General features: G+C 41.8%; 1 protein-coding gene across 1 annotated transcript in view; it reads right to left on the reverse strand.

Moving 5' to 3' along the window:
* The window catches only part of LOC129819775 (calpain-5-like), a 68,685-nt gene extending 52,393 nt beyond the window's left edge, over window positions 1-16,292 (reverse strand). Inside the window, exon 1 of the mRNA XM_055876354.1 lies at window positions 16,134-16,292. The gene's annotated coding sequence lies outside the window, so the exon portion shown is untranslated. The remainder of the gene's footprint in view (window positions 1-16,133) is intronic.
* Window positions 16,293-18,957: the final 2,665 nt, after the last annotated feature.

Consider the following 18,957-nt stretch of genomic DNA (forward strand, 5'->3'; position numbering starts at 1 on the left):
GCAGACACGGACACACACCCTACTGCCAACCCTATTTTCTGATTAACATTTTGGCTAGACATTTGAACTACAGTAGCCTACACACATGACGTCTGCCTATAGGCTACAGCTACGTAGTAGTAACCCAGCCTAGACAATAATTGAAGGCAGTAAAAGGAATAGGGCCTACACTGACAAAGAAGTTGCACAACACCTAAGCTGCTGGCTGTCATTCAAAGCTCCCAACTTCGAGATCCGACCGTTAAACCAGTGAATTATTCATGTCCACATTCTGCTTTTCTCCATTTATTAATATGGACTCACAGGGTGCATACTAAATGGCACACTATTTTCTATAGTTCCTATCGGCCCTGGTCAAAAGTAGTACACTTTATAGGGAATCGGGTGCCATTTGGGACACAGACACAGCCTATGGACTTGTAGTGCCATATGCTCTCAGAGCTGGGGACATTTCCAAAAGCCTACCACCTACTAGGAATGGGCCCGTATTTATCAAGCGCTTCCAGAGTAGGAGTGCTGATTTAGGAGACATTTTGGCTTTTAAATCCCAGTTAATAAGATCACATGCACAGGGGGAACCGTATCCTAGATCAACACTCCTATTCTCTCATAATCAACTTTGCTTTACATAGGTGTTCTCATCTGGTACAAATCTACTTCAAATGGAGGCCATCACCACCATTTCAGAGGCTAACTATTGGGTTTGCCCTCAATAGCTGCCATCAGTAGCCTATTCAGATGGATAAATGCGACATTTGATATTGTCATAATAAAATAAATAGCCTACCCCTAATATTGACGAAGAGGGCTGATTCAATTCAGACTCACTGATTGCATTTATCAGCTGAATACGTGGAGAAATAAAAGAGGTTGCAGTTGGAGCCAAAACATGACACAGATGGTGCAGACCAGTCTCGCTCGAGACTGCAGAGGGAAAACCCACATGCGGGCACACGCCCACTCTCTTCCATGCAAGACGAGCACAAATGGGTCGATGGCCAGAGCTCGGGGGTGAGGTTTGAGAACATACACACGGTCATGTATTTGGTTTAGCAGCAATCAACAGCTAATATGCCAACCGCTTAAATGTAATTGATTGGAGAGAAGTTTATGAATTTGAATAATAGGTTTACAGGCTAATGGTAGGCATAATAAACATGTTACTATTCAAAAATATTAGCATCATTAGCTTTACTTTGTAGCCTATTGTAACAAGTGTGGTTTTACTGGATAGTCTACAAGGTATTGTCAGACACTACCATCGGAGCAGGTCATTAGTGTGCCAACTTCTCCCACTACTATAAAACACGTTGACAACTAAAGCAAGCACACATTTTCTTCAGGAAATATTTTCTAGTTCTGTGTGTGAATTAGAGGTCTAGTCACCTTAACAAATCTATTTTAATCCCCAATACATTTGTATTCACTCTTTAAATGAGACAAACAAGATGCAAGTTGGGTTAGATCCTGCTATTATGAATCCTTAGATCTTTCTTTCTTCTTCTGATCCTATAGAGACTTGTCCCACTCTCCACACCTGCCTGTCTGTGTTGTGTGACCTCGTCACCTGAAGCATTTACATCAATGAAATGGTTAGTTTACCTTGTCGTTGCATAAAAATAATATATTCATCAAATCATTTACTTAATCATTAATTAATCAACACGTTTTATGGAAATGTCATCATTGGAAATGTCCAGGTGGATAATAGAAAAGCAAGTTATTTTTCTGAAATGAATTACTCATTTTCAATTTATTACATTTTCTAAAGGTCGCCAACGCTCCTCTTCGTGACAATTTGATTATACTTTCATTATGTCATCATGACATTTGCTGTAAAATACAGTGCTCTCAGAAAGTATTCAGACCCCTTGACTTTTCCCACATTTTGTTACATTACAGCCTTATTCTAAAATGGATTAATCTACACACAGCACCCCATAATGACAAAGCAAAAACAGTTTTTATTTAAAAAATAATAATAATAAAAAATTGAAATTTCACATAACTATTCATGACCCTTTACTAAGTACTTTATTGAAGCACCTTTGGCAGCGATTACAGCCTCGATTCTTTTTGGGTATGACGCTACAAGCTTGGCACACCTATATTTGGGGAGTTTCTCCAATTCGCGTCGCTGCACAGCTATTTTCAGGTCTCAGGTTCAAGTCCGGGCTCTGGAAGGGCCACTCAAGGACATTCACAGACTTGTCCGGAAGCTACTCCTGTGCTGTCTTGGCAGCATGCTTAAGGTCATTGTCCTGTTGAAACTTCGCCCAAGTCTGAGGTCCTGAGCACTCTGGAGCAGGTTTTCATCAAGCATCTCTCTGTACTTTGCTCCATTCATCTTTGCCTCGATCCTGACTAGTCTCCTATTCCCTGCCGTTGAAGAACATCCCCACAGCATGATGCTGCCACCACCACGCTTCACCATAGGGATGGTGCCAGGTTTTCTTCCAGACGTGAAGCTTTGCATTCAGGCCAAAGCGTTCAATCTTGGTTTCATCAGAACAGAGAATCTTGTTTCTCATGGTCTGAGAGTCTTTATGTGCCTTTTGGCAAACTCCAAGTGGACTGTCATGTGCCTTTTACTGAGGAGTGGCTTCCGTCTGGCCCCTATACCATAAAGGCCTGATTGGTGGAGAGCTGCAGAGATGGTTGTCCTTCTGGAAGGTTCTCCCATCTCCACAGAGGAACTCTGGAGCTCTGTCAGAGTGACCATCGGGTTCTTGGTCACCTCCCTGACCAAGGCCCTTCTCCCCCGATTGCTCAGTTTGGCCGGGCGGCCAGCACTAGGAAGAGTTCTTGGTGGTTCCAAACTTCTTCCATTTAAGAATGATGGAGGCCACTGTGTTCTTGGGGACCTTCAACACTGCAGACATTTTATGGTACTCTTCCCAGATCTGTGCCTCGACACAATCCTGTCTCGGAGCTCTACAGACAATTCCTTCGACATGGCTTGGTTTTTTTCTGCGACATGCCTGGTCAACTGTGGGACCGTTTGTCTAATCAATTGAATTTACCACAGGTGGACTCCAATCAAATTGTAGAAACATATCAATGATGATTAATGGAAACAGGATGCACCTGAGCTCAATCTTGTAGTTCATGTACAATTATAAATCTACACTGAACAAAAATATAAAACGCAACATGCAAGAATTTAAAAGAATATAAGGAACTCAGTCAATTGAAATAAATAAATTAGGCCCTTAATCTATGGACATCACATGACTGGGAATACCGATATGCATCTGTTTGTCACACACACAAAAAGTAGGGGCGTGGATGAGTCAGTATCTGGTGTGACCACCATTTGCCTCATGCAGTGCGACAAATCTCCTTGGCATAGAGTTGATCAGGATGTTGATTGTGGCTTGTGGAATGTTGTCCCACTCCCTTTCAACAGCTGTGCAAAGTTGCTGGAAATTGGCGGAAACTGGAACACGTTGTTGTACAAGTCTATGACGAGCATCCCAAACATGCTCAATGGTTGACATGTCTGGTGAGTATGCAGGCCAGATCTGGGACATTTTCAGCTTCCAGGAATTGTGGACAGATCCTTGCGACATGGGGCCGCACATTATCATGCTGAAACATGAGGTGATGGCGGCGGATGAATACCACGACAATGGGCCTCGGGATCTTGTCACGGTACCTCTGTGCATTCAAATTGCCATCGTTAAAATGCAATTGTGTTCATTGTCCGTAGCTTATGCATGCTCATACCATAACCCCACCATGGGGCACTCTGTTCACAACATTGACATCAGCAAACCGCTGTCTGCAATCTGCCCGGTACAGTTGAAACCAGGATACATCTGTGAAGAGCACACTTCTCCAGCGTGCCAGTGGCCATCGAAGGTTACGACACTCAGCTGCAGTCAGGTCAATGATAGATGGATGATCTTAGCAAAGCAGAAATGCTAACTAACAGGGATATAAACAAATCTGTGCACGTTATTTTGGAGAACTAAGCTTTATGTGCACATGGAACATTTCTGGGATGTTTTATTTCAGCTCTTGAAACATTGGACCAACATTTTACATTTGCGTTCCTATTTTTGTTCAGTGTAGTTCCAATCCATCTCACTCAGAACAAGCCACATGACAATGACATAATGAATCAGTTCACAAAGGTGATGATCAACAATTGACGCCATATTTGTTGTCTCAAATCAAATGCATACCAGCAGTACTGAAGAACTGGTCACCATCTCTAAGTCAGACAGTACCATCCTCTCACCTCTGTGATGACGAGACCTGCTTGGCGAGACTACTATGAATGTCTTTATAACATATACAGTCAGGTCCATAATTACTGGCACCCTTGATAAAGATGAGCAAAAAAGACTGTATAAAATAAATACAAATATTATATATTGTATGCTAAAAGAAAAAAGAAAAAGAAAAATAAATCGGGAAATTATATTATTTTATACTAATACAAATGCTCAGAGAAAGACATTTTGTTTAACAAGTAAGAAAAAAAAGTGGGGGGGAGAGGTCAAACTTATTAGCATCACTGTATTCAATAATGTATTACCCTCCCCTTGCGAGGATTACGACACTGAGCCTTTTAATAACATGTTTTATGTGACTGGAAATCACAATGGGAGGGCTCAGACCATTCCTCCATACAGAAGCCTTCGAGATCCTTGATATCATTTGTCTGCTCTTATGAACTGCCTTCCCCAATTCAGGGTCCAGGGTCTTGGTAAAGTTCATTATGCCATTGAACTTAACAAGGGCCCCAGGAGCAGTGGAAGCAAAATAACCCAATAACATCTAAGATCCACCACCATAATTTACCATAGGTATGAGATACTTTGTATATGTATCTGTTTTTTTAATGCCAAACCCACCACTGGCATGTGTGGCTAAAGAGCTTTATTTTCATATCATCTGACCACAGCATCGGTTCCAAGTGCCATTGCTGTTTTATCTAACTCCAGGTAAGCGATGGTCAGATTACATTAAAATAGATCTCTTAAACCACGCACAAAAGTGGTGGGTTTTTGCATATTTTTGCATATTCAGAAAAGTAGCTCATACCTACGTTAAAATATGCTTTAAGGGCATCCCAGGTGGTGCAGAGGTCTAAGGCTCTGCATCACAGTCCTGAGGCACCACTACAGCCTCGGGTTCGTTCCCAGGCTATGTCACAGCCGGCAGTGACCGGGAGCCCCATAGGGCAGCACAAAATTGGCCCAGCGTCGTGGGGGATTTGGCTGGGGATATTTTATTAGGATCCCCATTAGCTGTTGCAACTCTTCCTGGGGTCCACACAAAACATGAAACATGACATAATACAGACCATTAATAGACAGGAACAGCTTAAGGACACATTTTCTTAACAGGGTCGCTGTTCTTGTAATAATGTCTCTATATAATACGTATGCTTTCTTGAATTTGTTCTGGATTTGGGGACTGTGAAAAGACCCCGGGTGGCATGTCTGGTGGGGTGTGTGTGTGTGTAAGTGATGTGTGTGTACTATGCAAACAATTTGGGATTTTCAACTCATTAATGGTTCTTTTAAAAATAAGTGATGCAGTCATTCTCTCCTCAACTCTCAGCCAAGAGAGACTGGCATGCATAGTATTTATATCAGCCCTCTGATTACAATAAAGAGCATGACATGGCACTCTGTTCTGGTCCAGCTTAACTAGGTCTTTCCTTGCAGCACTCGACCACAAGACTGGACAATAATAAAGACAAAATTAGCTTTTTGGAGTGTGGTGTCAAAAAAGCAGAGAATCTCTTTATTACGGACAGACCTCTCCCCATCTTTACAAGCATTGAATCAATATGTTTTGACCATGACAGTTTAAAATCTAAGGTAGCACCAAGTAGTTTAGTCTCTTGAACTTTTCAACAGCCACTCCATTCATTACCAGATTCAGCTGAGATCTAGAATTTAGGGAATGATTTGTACCAAATACAATGCTCTTAGTTTTAGAGGAGTTCAGGACCAGTTTATTACTGACCACCTATTCCAAAAGACTGCAACTCTTTGTTAACCTGTCTAGGATCAGCGTGCCGCTAGCGGCACACCCCCCCCCCCCCCCCCACTGAAAAACCAGTGCCGCGAAATTCAAAAAAAATATTTTTTTAAAATATTTAACTTTCACACATTAAAGTCCAATACAGCTAATGAAAGACACAGATCTTGTGAATCCAGTCAACATGTCCGATTTTTTAAATGTTTTACAGGGAAGACACAATATGTAAAGATGTACATCTATTACCTAAAAACACATTAGCATAATCCACCATCTTTTATTTGTCCACCAACACCAGTAGCCATCACCAATTCGGCTAAACTAAGATATTTATAGCCCCTAACCAACAAAAAAACTCATCAGATGACAGTCTGATAACATATTTATGGTATGGGATAGGTTTTGTTAGAAAAAAGTGCATATTTCAGGTAGATGGCATAGGTTACAATTGCACCCACCGTCACAAATGGAATAGAAAAACTACTTAGAGCAACGTGTTTACCTACTTACTAATCATCAAACATTTCGTAAAAATACACAGCATACACGAATCGAAAGACACAGATCCTGTGAATACAGACAATATTTCAGATTTTCTAAGTGTCTTACAGCGAAAACACAATAAATCGTTATATTAGCATAGCACATAGCAGCCCAGCATTGATTCTAGCCAAAGTGAGCGATAACGTCAACATCGCCAAAAATATATTAATTTTTTCACTAACCTTCTCAGAATTCTTCAGATGACACTCCTGTAACATCATATTACACATTCCATATAGAGTTTGATCGAAAACGTTTATATTTAGCCACCAAAATCATGGTTAGACAATGTGAAATGTAGCTCAGCTGGTCAGAAAATGTCCTTGCGCCACTTAGACAGTGATCTACTCTTATACATAAATACTCATAAACGTGACTAAAAAATATAGGGTGGACAGGGATTGATAGACAATTTAATTCTTAATACAATTGCGGAATTACATTTTTTAATTTATCCTTACTTTTCAATACAGTTTGCGCCAAGCGAAGCTACGTCAAAAAACATGGCGTCCTAAGCCACTAACATTTTTCGACAGAAACACGATTTATCATAATAAAAATGTCCTACTTTGAGCTGTTCTTCCATCAGTATCTTGGGCAAAGGATCCTTTCTTGGGAGTAATCGTCTTTTGGTGGAAAGCTGTCCTCTTGCCATGTGGAAATGCCAACTGCGTTCGGGATGAACTGAAAAGCGTGCCCAGCTATTCACATCGTTTCAAAAATAAATGTCCCAAAATCGCACTAAACGGATATAAATTGCTATAAAACGCTTTAAATTAACTACCTTATGATGTTTTTAACTCCTATAACGAGTGAAAAGATGACCGGAGAAATATAACAGGCTAAACTAACGCTTGGAACAGGAGCGGTCGGTGTCCTCCACGCGCGTTACGCACCAAGAAAAGACTTGCTAGCTACAGGGTTTTTTAATTTGTAGGGCCTGTGAACGCGCAATCGACCCCATTGGAATCGTCATCACGTAAAGGCATCCAGGGGAAGACGTAAGAAGTGTCCGTATAGTCATAGCAATAACAGTGCCCTTTTAACTGACTTCAGAACAGTGGCCAACATTTCTGAAATCTGACTCCATGTCAGGGAAATTGCTGTAGAATGGGCTCTGTTCCACTTAGAGACAAAATTTCAACTCCTATAGAAACTATAGACTGTTTTCTATCCAATAATAATAATAATATGCATATTGTACGATCAAGGATTTTGTGGGAAGCCGTTTCAAAAATTACCCAATTAGCATAAATAGTCTCAACAGCGCCCCCATCCTCAACAGGTTAAGGGTTTCAGTGACTTCATTAGTTGTGGTTGCTGATGCATATATGGTTAAATCATCAGCATACATGGACACAAATGCTTTGTTTAATGCCAGTGGCAGGTCATTGGTAAAAATAGAAAAGCGTAGAGGGCCTAGAGAGCTGCCCTGCAGTACACCACATTTTATATGTTTGACATTAGAGAAGTTTCCATTAAAGAAAACACTTTGAGTTCTATTAGATAAATAGCTCTGAGTCCATGAGGTTGAAAAGCCATAACACATACGTTTTTTCAACAACAGGATATGGTCAATAATATCAAAGGCTGCACTGAAACAGCTCCCACAATATTCTTATTATCTATTTCTTTTAACTGTTAGGCTCTAAATATCCGAGTAAGAAATTGACGGACACTATGAAAGCTCCAACCAAGTTTATTCACCCATTGGGTCAATACAGCTGCATAAGACAAAGACATGGTTCCACCAGTGGTAGTACATATACACCACAATTTGGGTTGGAATCTCCTCCTCTCTAAACCTTACATCTTTGTTGCTAGGCAGGAAATTAAGTGACTCGGGCAATAAACTGTTCCTTCTCCCTTAACGTGACCTGACCTGGGCCCCCTTCCTCACTAAACCACATCTCTCCACCCTTATCTGTGCCTGCCAAGATGTGATCGTCTTTCCTTCACTTAGAACATTCCATGGATTATTGCCTCTACCATATACATTCCTCCTACTTACACCCATCAACTTCTGGTGTATAAACCAGACTATGACACTCCTCATGTCTAGTATAACTAATGATTAATAATATAAGTTTAGAAATCCGAACCCATCACAACCAATCATCAGTCGTTTGTGTCAGTGCAGTACATGTTGAATGCACTTTCAATTCCTCATCAATCCACGAAGCCCTTCAAGTTCAAACAGTCAGTTTCTTAACAGGTGCATGTTTATCAATAATTGTTAGAAGCAATTTCATAAATTCATCAAGTGCATCGTCTGGATGCTCCTTATTAATCACATCAGACCAATAAATATTTTTATTTGGGGGATTTCTTAAGCTCATTGTGCTCTAGCGACTCCTTGTGGCGGGCCGGGCGCCTGCAAGCTGACCCCAGTCGTGAGTTGAATGGTGATTCCTCCGACACATTTGTGCGGCTGGCTTCCGGGTTTAGCAAGCATTGTGTTAAGAAGCAGCGCAGCTTGGTGAGTCATGTTTCGGAGGACGCCTCTCTCTTTCTCGAGCCCGTTGGGGAGTTGCAGCGATGAGACAAGATTGTTACTACCAATTGGATATCACGAAAATTGGGGAGAAAAGGGGCAAAAAATAATTACAAAATGCTTCAAAACTGCAACATTTTCTCTACACCCAATGGCAAAATCTCACTCAGGGTCTCCAAAAGGCTAATTAGCTAATACTCTTCATACAGAAAAACATTGCTTTTCAAAGTACCATTTAAGCCTTGCAACAGAGAAGCATATACTGTAGGCCTGTCTCAGTTTTGGATATGTTGGTGATACACTATACTGTATATAAAAATGTATGTCTATTTCCTTCAAATTAGTGGATTCTGCTATTTCAGCCACACTCGTTTCTGACAGCTGTATAAAATGGAGCACACAGCCATGCAATCTCCATAGACAAACAATGGCAGTAGAATGGCCCATACTGAAGAGCTCAAAGACTTTCAACGTGGCACCGTCATAGGATGCCACCCTTCAAACAAGTCAGTTCGTCAAATTTCTGCCCTGCTAGAATTGCCGCGGTCAACAGTAAGTGCTGTTATTGTGAAGTGGAAATGTCTAGGAGCAACAACGGCTCAGCCGCAAAGTGGTAGGACACACAAGCTCACAGAATGGGACCACCGAGTGCTGAAGCGCGTAGCACGTAAAAATAATCTACAAAACTCATTATCGAGATCCAAACGTGCCTCTGGAAGCAACGTCAGCACAAGAACTGTTCGTCGGTAGCTTCATGAAATTGGCTTCCATGGCCAAGCAGTCGCACACAAGCCTAAGATCACCATGTGCAATGCCAAGTGTCAGCTGGAGTGGTTTAGAGCTCACCACCATTGGACTCTGGAGCAGTGGAAACGCGTTCTCTGGAGTGATGAATCACGCTTCACCATCTGGTAGTCCGACAGACAAATCTGGGCTTGGCGGATGCCAGGAGAACGCTACCTGCCCTGCTACCTGTACCAACTGTAAAGTTTGGTGGAGGAGTAATAATGGTCTGGAGCTGTTTTTCATGGTTCAGGCTAGCCCCTTAGTTCCAGTGAAGGGAAATTTTAATGCTACAGTATACATTGATACATAGTAGACGATTCTGTGTTTACAACTTCTTGGCAACAGTTTGGGGAAGGCTCTTTCCTTTTTCAGCATGACAATGCCCCTGTGCACAAAGCGAGGTCCATACAGAAATGGTTTGTCGAGATCGGTGTGGAAGAACTTGACTGAACTGCAGAGCCCTGACCTCAACCCCATCGAACAACTTTGGGATGAATTGGAACGCAGAATGCGAGCAAGGCGTAATCGCCAAACATCAGTGCCCGACCTCACTAATGCCGTTGTTGCTGACCGGAAGCAAGTTCCCACAGCAATGTTCCAACATCTAGTGACCCTTCCCAGAAGAGTGGAGGCTGTTATTTCAGCAAAGGGCAGACCAACTCCTTATTAATGGCCATGATTTTGGAATGATATGTTTGACGAGCAGGTGTCCACATACTTTTGGTCATGTAGTGTATGCCATTTCTAGTTCTGTAGTCAATATGAATCATCCAGAATTTTGATATTACACTACAGACAACACGTACAACACATTTCCATGTCAGTTTGGAAATCAGTAATCATCTGAAAATAAAAAATTGACAGTCAGTATATGGTTCGTCATTGCAAGGGTTCATTTAATGAGACTACAAGAGTATCAAATAATATAATAATGCAATTCAGACATTTTGACCAGGGCCCATAGTAGTACAATATATAGGGAGCCATTTGGGACACATGTCTGGTCTTCTGATAGGACACAGACAAAGTGATTGTCTCTAGGATGAGGACTGATTAAGTCTGCTCTGCCAACATCCTGATTACACCCATGGATCTGGAGGAACAGTACTGTACACACACACACACACACACACACACACACAAAGACAGAGACAGAGAGATTTCCCTCTTTCTCTTTGGTGGTGTAGTAGTGCAGAGAAAGACAAAGAAGTGAGCGTGAGAGAAAGAGATCCTCTTTTTCTTTGTTGGTGTGGTAGTTTAGAGAAAGAAAGTGCAAAAGAGAGAGATACGCCTCTCTCCATCTCCCTGTGTGGTAGTGCAGATAAAAAACTGAAAGAGGGGATACCTGCACTGGTTGGCTGGTGGAGGGGTGCACCACAGGCAGGCAGGGCCTTCCCCCTCCCCCTCACCCCCTCATGAATGTGTTAAGAGGAAGGCTATCCCAGCCAGCAGCATTATGCCATACTTTCTTCCTCTCTGCAGTCTCCTCTAGCAAGCTAGAAGCTGGCCGATCCATGCATCTGACATCAGAGGTGTATTCAGGAACCTGAAACGTTCAGGCCCCGGTTTCCCGATAGCGAAGGAACTAAGGCTTACGAGTGTTTTAACAATACATCTGTCCTGCAACGCGAAGATTTAAACTGTGTTTCCCAAAACACAACACAGAGAGAACATTTGCTAAGTGTGTGTGTTGAGGAATGCATCGATACTGATAAGATCGATACCGCTAGGATCGAAAGAAAGCTGATTGCAGCGCTACCTTTCTCCATTCAAATCTTACCTTAACATTAGAACTATTCCACAATAATGACAACGGATCAGCTCCGACAGAGATATTATCACCTATGGCAGCAAATATTGAGACCCTATAATAATGCATAAAATGAAGATCTGGCACATCATTGCGCACCTGTCAGGCTACACAAAAGTTAGACAGTAGCCAACTAGAAAAATAAAAATTCATTGAATGAACATGAAATTGATTTAATATTAATATGAAGCCTATACTGTAGGTAAGCTATTTATCTTTTAATGCAGTCATATCGTTTTTTATTTGGAGCATATTTATGTCCTTTGCTTGTTTGTAACAATTGCAAAGACATTTGCAACTTTGTATTTGTAGTCAACTTCGTTGTGAAGTTATCGGTGCTCACAGAGACAGATTAACACATTGATTCTATGTTTAGTGGTAATACATATAAAGTGAAGCAGTAGGGAAAAAACTAATCTAACGACGAATTTAGCTGTTCTACGAGTGGTCTGAGGAAGTCGGTAAATAACAAGGGTTTTCATGTGCAACTTTAGTAAGAATGATTTTGGGAAAGAGCTCGGAGATTTAGCAATGCTCCTATGAAGGTTCTAACGATGAACTTAGCCTTAAACCTAGGAGGGATCCAGCTTTTGTCAAATTAACGTCAGGAAGGATAATTTACGCAGCAGGATAATAACGTAGCATGTTAGGAGAATTAAGTTAAAGTTCGAAAAGGGATACGGTTAGCAAAACAATATACACTGCTCAAAAAAATAAAGGGAACACTTAACTTCTTGAGAATACAGGGGGTGCTGTTTTTGCATTAGCATCATTTCCTCTACAGATTAAACTGCCTCTTATTCAATTATTGCTCTTACTATATGCATATAATTAATACCATTGGATAGAAAACAATCTATAGTTTCTAAAACCGTTTCAATTTTGTCTCTAAGTGAAACAGAAGTCATTTGACAGCACTTTCCCTGACCAAGAAGAAGAATGCAAGATGTGTATGCTCGCTTCAACGCTCTGCCTATATATGGTCACGCCACCTATGACCCGAAACACACTTCATTCGTCTTCCTCTGGGTGTCAAGAGGACGTCAGATGAGAAATTTTTTGTTTATCTTGTACTGACGTGAAATAAGACCTATTTCTTTGGCGTGACCGACAACTTCCGGTTCTCTGAATCGCGCGATTTGTAGGTGTGATTGTCTTCTGTTTTGCTGCCGTTACGGATGAAAACTATCTCCGTCTCGAGGTTTGTTTGATACATGTGACCATATCATCTTAATGTATGTTTTTTCAATATAGTTTAATCAGATTATTTGAATTTTTTCGGGAGTTTTGCCGTGTTCCGTTCTGTGACTTTTTTTCTTTGGCCAGTCGACCAGTACATATGCTAAATGAAGAGGGAAAGTTGCCATTATGAATGGATTGAACGACTCATCAGGACTAAGGACACCTTGATCAACATTCTGATGAAAGATCAGCAATAGTAAGACCCAATTTACGATGTTATTTCATATATCTGTCGTGCATGTGAACTGGTCGGGGCCGCCCAGCTGGTTCTGGCTGGCGTGGCTATGCTAATTTAGCGCTACATTTTGTTTTCGCTATAAAACATTTAATAAATCAGAAATATTGTTTGGATTCACCAGATGTTGGGCTTTCAATATCTGTACGCTGTGTATTTTTTCTGAAATGTTTTAAGACAAGTAATTAGTTATATGACGTTGGTCTCTGTAATTGTTCTGGCTGCGTCAGCACTATTTCAGATTGCAGCTGCAATGTAGAACTGTGATTTATACCTGAAAAATTCACATTTTTCAAAGAAAAACTATGCTATACCATAAATATGTTATCAGACTGTCATCTTATGAACTTGTTTCTTGGTTAGTGGCTATATATATTTTTATTTAGTCGAATTAGTGATAGCTACTGACGCAGGAAAAAACTGTTGGAGTAAAATAATTGTGTCTTTTGCTAACGTGTTTAGCTAATAGATTTACATATTGTGTCTTCCCTGTAAAACATTAAAAAAATCTGAAATGGTGGCTTTATTCACAGGATCTGTATCTTTCATTAGGTGTCTTGGACTTGTGATTTAATGATATTTAGATGCTACTATTTAATTGTGACGCTATGCTAGCGATGCTAATCAGTGGGGGGGGGGGGGGTGCTCCCGGACCCGGGGTAGGTGCTCGGTAGAGGTTAAACAACACAATGTAACTCCAAGTCAATCACACTTCTGTGAAATCAAACGGTCCACTTAGGAAGCAACACTGATTGACAATAAATTTCACATGCTGTTGTGCAAATGGAATAGACAAAAGGTGGAAATTATAGGCAATTAGCAAGACACCCCCAAAAAAGGAGTGATTCTGCAGGTGGTGACCACAGACCACTTCTCAGTTCCTATGCTTCCTGGCTGATGTTTTGGTCACTTTTGAATGCTGGCGGTGCTCTCACTCTAGTGGTAGCATGAGACGGCGTCTACAACCCACACAAGTGGCTCAGGTAGTGCAGTTCATCCAGGATGGCACATCAATGCGAGCTGTGGCAAAAAGGTTTGCTGTGTCTGTCAGCGTAGTGTCCAGAGCATGGAGGCGCTACCAGGAGACAGGCCAGTACATTAGGAGACGTGGAGGAGGCCGTAGGAGGGCAACAACCCAGCAGCAGGACCGCTACCTCCGCCTTTGTGCAAGGAGGTACACTGCCAGCGCCCTGCAAAATGACCTCCAGCAGGCCACAAAAGCATAGGAACTGAGAAGTGGTCTGTGATCCCCACCTGCAGAATCACTCCTTTTTTGGGGGTGTCTTGCTAATTGCCTATAATTTCCACCTTTTGTCTATTCCATTTGCACAACAGCATGTGCAATTTATTGTCAATCAGTGTTGCTTCCTAAGTGGACAGTTTGATTTCACAGAAGTGTGATTGACTTGGAGTTACATTGTGTTGTTTAAGTGTTCCCTTTATTTTTTTGAGCAGTGTATAATAATTATGACATACAATTGGCAAAAGCTGGATCCGTCTAGTCATGACCTTAAGATGCTTTTGGGAAACCGGGCCCTGAATGTTGCATATGGAAATAGAATGAATAGAGACGACAGGATTCCCTATTTCTATCTGACAGACAATCATTTGCGCTCTACACAATTCATTTCCATATGAACGTTCCGTTTCGTCATCCTCCGTCATTCTCCTAACCCATCAGCCTACATGCATCATAATTGGCGATAACTAATAGGCTGGCCTTTATAGGCCAGATGCATTAGTCATAACAAAAGAAGAGTGCATTATGGCAGTGTTTCCCAACCTCGGTGCCTGAGTACCCCCAAGAGCACAATTGTAACCCCAGACAAAAACACCTGATTCAACTTGTCAAGGTATGCTTGTTCAGGGCCACAACAAAAATATTTTGCCTACTGTTGGGTGTACTCGATGACTGAAGTTGGGAAACTGCATTGGGGGACAGATAGACAAGGCTTCTTACAGGAGAGAGAGAGAGAGCGTTAGCATCCAGTAGGCTATATTAGTTGTGTCACATGGACCTACATTTAAGAATCAGCAAGGGAGTTTGTTGTTATTCAACATCGGTCAGATTACATATAGTTTTACAAATTGCATATGACATAATTTAAGGCAGTCAGGCCTATAGTAGACATTTCTTATTTCGCAATGGACTGTTAGTGTTCTGCCCTAGATCTATCTGACCATTTGTCTGCCTATAACAGTAGGCTATTTACTCAAGTCTGTGTAACTGTTTAGGTGAAAGATTGAAGGTTTAGACGGTCGTAATGGTAATAATAAGAGCCTATAATTTGAACACAGCTGCGCCTGGTAGCTATGGGAGACAACTTGTCTAGCTACCTATCCATCCACATCGCTCCGGCCAACTAGCAGTCGATAGAGCAACGGAATTAAATTTAGGGTCGTCGGGCAAGGAGAGGACAGTATTCGTGTGGGTGTTGGTCTTAAAACCAGACAATTCTCAACTTGGTCCTCACATATCAGAAGGAGCAAGTTAGCAATGCATTCTCCTGAAATATCAAAATTATTAAATAAGCACCACTCTACTGCAAGCCCTTCTGGAAGGCATAAATAAGAAAATAGGGTTATAGCAGTGGTGGCAAATTGTAGCTAGAAATCAAGGTTGCAGCGGTAGTCTATTGTTTTGTGGGATAATATGTTGTTATTCTGTTGCCAATTGTGGAAAGAGCAGATCCTAGCTAATAACCACATCTTGAAAGACTTCCTTCCCGCGTGGTATCCACAGCAGTGCACGCGACGGGTCAAACAATGCTCCCAACGGACGGCGAGGCATAGGCTAACTCCGTTGGTAATGGATCATGTCTCGTATATGCACCCTGCTTTGAACACAACACAAGCCGCGGCAGCAGCTCCCATGACTAGCCTACTGTATTTTCCTTCCAACTACGGTTCCCGCCTCCCATCACCTCCTCAACCACGGTCACTCGTATTGCATGGATTACAAAAGCGGCATCTGCAGCGAGGTCCCTAATGCAAATGAGGCGGTGTTGTTTTACTGTTACCTGAACAGAGCTCCTCTCCCTTGGGCGACGTGTTCTCTCTGTTCCTCCGGGGATCCAGCGGGTCGGGTATGGCAGTCCCAGCCGGGGCTGCTGTGATTCCTCCTCGGTCCTGCTTGAGCGACGCACCCCCCTCTGATCTGCTTGCAATGTCGCTCTCCCCCTATGGAAAGCCAAAAGGTTCAAATCGTTTTACCCGGAACAAGTCAACACTTGTCATTATCATGTTTCACTTGCTTTTTTCAAGTGTCAAATGTAGATTTTCTTAACATGTGTTTTTTTCACTTTTGCGTTTACAGGTGATTTGAACGCTCATAATGATCATATTTCAGATGCTTTTTTCAAGTGTCAAATGTCATTTTTACACATGTTCTTAACACATGTCCAGTGCACATTTACAAGTGGCATTTAGGCATTTTTTTGTATTATTCATGGGTGACTAATAAGCCCAAGCAGTAGGCTAGGCCATTATATATGTTATAAAATATTGAAAATGTATAAATAAACTCAGCAAAAAAAGAAACGTCCCTTTTTCAGGACCCTGTCTTTCAAAGATAACTCATAAAAATCAAAATAACTTCCCAGATCTTCATTGTAAAGGGTTTAAACACTGTTTCCCATGCTTGTCAATGAACCATAAACAATTAATGAACATGCACCTGTGAAACTGTCGTTAAGACACTAACAGCTTACAGACGGTAGGCAATTAAGGTCACAGTTATGAAAACTTAGGGCACTAAAGAGGCCTTTCTACTGGCTTGGAAAAGCACCAAAAGATAGATGCCCAGGGTCCCTGCTCATCTGTGTGAACGTGCCTTAGGCACGCTGCAAGGAGGCATGAGGACTGCAGATGTGGCCAGGGCAATAAATTGCAATGTCCGTACTGTGAAACGCCTAAGACAGCTCGACAGGAAGACAGGACGGGCAGCAGTGGCAGACCATGTGTAACAACACCTGCACAGGATCGGTACACCTGAAATTCACACCTGCGGGACAGGTACAGGGTGGCAACAACAACTGCCAGAGCTACACCAGGAACGCACAATTCCTCCATCAGTGCTCAGACTGTCCGCAATAGGTTGAGAGAGGCTGGACTGAGGGCTTGTAGGCCTGTTGTAAGGCAGGTCCTCACCAGACATCACTGGCAACAAAGTCGCCTATGGGTGCAAACCCACCATCGCTGGACCAGACAGGACTGGCACAAAGTGCTCTTCACTGACGAGTCGCAGTATTGTCTCACATGGGGTGATGGTCAGATTCGCGTTTATTGTCAAAGGAATGAGCGTTACACCGAGGCCTGTACTCTGGAGCGGGATCAATTTGGAGGTGGAGGGTCTGTCACGGTCTGGGGCGGTGTGTCACAGTATCATTGGACTGAGCTTGTTGTCATTGCAGGCAATCTCAATGCTGTGCGTTACAGTGAAGACATCCTCCTCCCTCATGTGGTACCCTTCCTGCAGGCTCATCCTGACATGACCCTCCAGCATGACAATGCCACCAGCCATACTGCTCAATCTGTGCGTGATTTCCTGCAAGGCAGGAATGTCAGTGTTCCACCATGGCCAACGAAGAGCCCGGATCTCAATCCCATTGAGCACTTCTGGGACCTGTAGGATCGGAGGGTGAGTGCTAGGGCCATTCCCCCCAGAAATGTCCAGGACCTTGCAGGTGCCTTGGTGGAAGAATGGGGTAACATCTCACAGCAAGAACTTGCAAATCTGGTGGAGTCCATGGGGAGGAGATGCACTGCAGTACTTAATGCAGCTGGTGGTCACACCATACTGACTGTTTGATTTTGACCCCCCCTTTGTTCAGGGACACATTATTCAATATCTGTTAGTCACATGTCTGTGGAACTTGTTCAGTTTATGTCTCAGTTGTTGAACCTTGTTATGTTCATACAAATATTTACACATGTTAAGTTTTCTGAAAATAAACACAGTGTTGACAGTGAGAGGATGTTTCTTTTTTTGCTGAGTAAAACAAACAAAAATCACTACATTGGGGAAAATAGTAGTGTACACTTTGTCACTGGTGTAAAATTCCAAATACTCTTTGACGTACAAAACTGTGTACGCGACCAATACACTTTTATTTTATTTGATCACTATTTGAATCCCTCATTGCCACAACAATTGAAGTGTAATTTAAATTTAGAACTGACATAAAATTGCTTTTTTATATACAGTCAGCCACTTTGCATACGTCATTCACAAATGTAAAAAAAAGTCATAGCAATTTAAAATATCCCAATCCAAATAGTGGTGAACATATCAATACAGTAGATATTAATATAAAAAACACTAATGGCTAAGCAAAGGGATTTAGGAAAGGTAGAGGAGCTAGAATAGAAAAGGAGGAAAGGAACGCTAGATGGCAAAGAAAAGAAAGAAAGGGAGCTAGGATATGAGGAAAATAAATGATGAAAGGGAACCGAGAAAGAAGAAAAGGAAAGGAAACATAGAAACAATAGGAAAGGAAACGAGGAAAGGAAGCTAGGAAAAGTAGTAGTAGAGGAAAGGGAGTTAAGAACAAAATGGAACTGAACAGCATAGGCAGTAAACTGTTTCTGTTACAAAACGTTTTGTGACAGACTAAACGTTTTGCAACAGAATTTGTGTAATGAATGCACCCCTGATTGTACCTCTCTATTTCCTGGGGCACTTTCAGTAGGCAAATGTTGCCAATAGAAATGTTATAAATAGAGCTGACATGATTTGTTATTCTACAGTCAGAAAGACTTATTTGTTCCACACAATACATTTCTATCTAAAGGTTCAAAAAAAAGTGTCAGGATAAAGTAAGGAAAATGGATTTCAAGACAAAG

The sequence above is a fragment of the Salvelinus fontinalis genome, chromosome 2, assembly GCF_029448725.1.
Source record: "Salvelinus fontinalis isolate EN_2023a chromosome 2, ASM2944872v1, whole genome shotgun sequence".
NCBI classification, from domain to species: domain Eukaryota; kingdom Metazoa; phylum Chordata; class Actinopteri; order Salmoniformes; family Salmonidae; genus Salvelinus; species Salvelinus fontinalis.